This window comes from Frankliniella occidentalis, unplaced genomic scaffold (assembly GCF_000697945.3).
Source record: "Frankliniella occidentalis isolate FOCC.00 unplaced genomic scaffold, Focc_3.1 Scaffold160, whole genome shotgun sequence".
NCBI lineage: Eukaryota > Metazoa > Arthropoda > Insecta > Thysanoptera > Thripidae > Frankliniella > Frankliniella occidentalis.
The window spans coordinates 405,002-407,005 of NW_026267286.1; the positions used below are offsets into that span (position 1 = coordinate 405,002).

Genomic DNA, 2,004 nt, shown 5'->3' on the forward strand with positions numbered 1-2,004 from the left:
GAGAGAGAGAAGGGGGGGGGGGCGACAGAGAGAGGGAGGCCGCAGGGATGCCAAACCTTATGGGAATGGGACAAACTTGATACGAGAATGATGCAGGGCGCCTTATTGGGAGCGATATGGAGGCACGCCGTGGTGGGCGTCATCATGCTGCTCGTCCTCCAGCATGTCGACTGCACTTACGCCTCTCGCGCAGCGCAACTAGAGATGACGCATTGCGACATGCGGATTGCACAGGCGGGGCCGACTCTCTCTCTCTCTCTCTCTCTCTCTCTCTCTCTCTCTCTCTCTCTCTCTCTCTCTCTGCGCTGGTGCGGCGCGCGTGTGCGCCCATATCTCAGCAGGAGGCGGTACGTTTGGTACTCCTAATGGAATTGGCCCTCGACCGACCCCCCGCATTGCGTCCCACTAACGAGCGCACCCCAACATCCGCAAGCGGAAATCCACCCGCAACTCTGACATCATTACGCATATTACCTTTCCTTCAAAAGAAAAGTCTACTTTTCGCCCATTCACTTCCTACAAAAGGGCAAAATTACATGAGCGAGCAGATATTTTTTGCTATTGACTGAGACGGTGACTTCATGCTCTCATCTCCCATTTCATTTCTGTGTCCCATCTCTCTCTCTCTGCCCTTCCCTTCTCCCTCCGCCCCCCAATCTATTGAGTTAGACGGAGCTTTGATTTGCACCCTTCTGTACACTCGTATGACGTCGAACGTGAAGTGGCAATTTGGCGCCGTGTTGGGTTCCCGGAGGCGGGGCGAGCAGGGCCCAACATGGGAATGCCAAATCAAAAGGACAGATACAGGATTGCCGGATTACACAAAACGCAAGGTTATTTTCCCGTATTTTTCTCGTTTGCAGAAGAAAATATAAGAAAAAAAAAGGGGGGAGCCTGGAGGAATGTCATGACCAAGTGGTTTGACGAGGCGTCTGGTCACGTCCGAGCTGCTGCTGCTAGGGCTCCGTCCTCTCCCTCCGCTGTGGCTCGAGGCTCGCGCCCTCCCCGCCCAGCCCCCCGTGTAGCAGAGGGACACATACGCAGCAATATGCTGCCCAGGCAGTATTTTCATTTCGTCGAAACGAAATGCCCCGGCAATATGCCCCACCAGCACACGGCGCGGCGCTCTCGCAGCGCTCGCCACGACCAGGGCACGAGGGAACTACTTCAGCACTATTGCACCAGTAATCAACAGAAAAGAGTATTAAAAAAACCTCGATCAATCTTTTGCAACTTTTTTTTTCGTGCGATACGATATTGACATTAAACAAAAAGGAAGCACATCACCCTAACGCAGGGACTAATAGGTCGATCGCGAGGGTGCGAAACGCGTCTACTATGTGGCCACGCCCCAATAAGCCATACGGAAACAAAACAACAAAAATTAATTTGAAAAAAAAAAGAAAAATATGTCTGAAATTATTTCCGCGGCCGTCCAAGAGTCGGCCGGTGCAAAAGTTCAAAGTTTGAGATTTCCATCGCAGATTTCTTGCTTTATCGATAATGCGCGTCCGATGGGCGAACGGCAAATATACGTATTAAAACAAAATAGCAAAGCAGAAGGAGCAAATCATTGAAAAGGGGAAGGCTGGTTGCGGCGAGCTCGCTGCGGTTTAATCTAACTTCAAAATGAGCTGCGCGGCTGCTGCTCTGGGGTCCATTACGGCACCTCACTATGAACCAGCCCGGAGGGTCGGCGCTCCGGCGCGGAAGCGCCACTAACATCGAGTGGCCACTCCACTTTATTTTCTTTTGTGTCAAGATGCAGACCAAGAAACTAACTGCACATTTTTGTCTGAGAAAGATGTCGTCCTAAATGTACAAAATTTCTTGTAATTTTTATTTATAAAATGTGTTGTAAATTTGCGACAGCCCATTGCCCAATCCTGCTTGTCGATCAATTCCAAGTCAAATACATAATGCTTGTAAATTCAAAATTTAAAAGTATAATTTCACCACGTGGAAAACATGCCCGTTTAACTACGACCTTTTTTTTTTTTTTTT

General features: G+C 49.6%; 1 protein-coding gene across 2 annotated transcripts in view; it reads right to left on the reverse strand.

Annotated features, from left to right (window-relative positions):
- Nucleotides 1-2,004, reverse strand: part of LOC113208546 (uncharacterized) — a 104,091-nt gene that overhangs the window by 4,903 nt on the left and 97,184 nt on the right. The window lies entirely within an intron of this gene.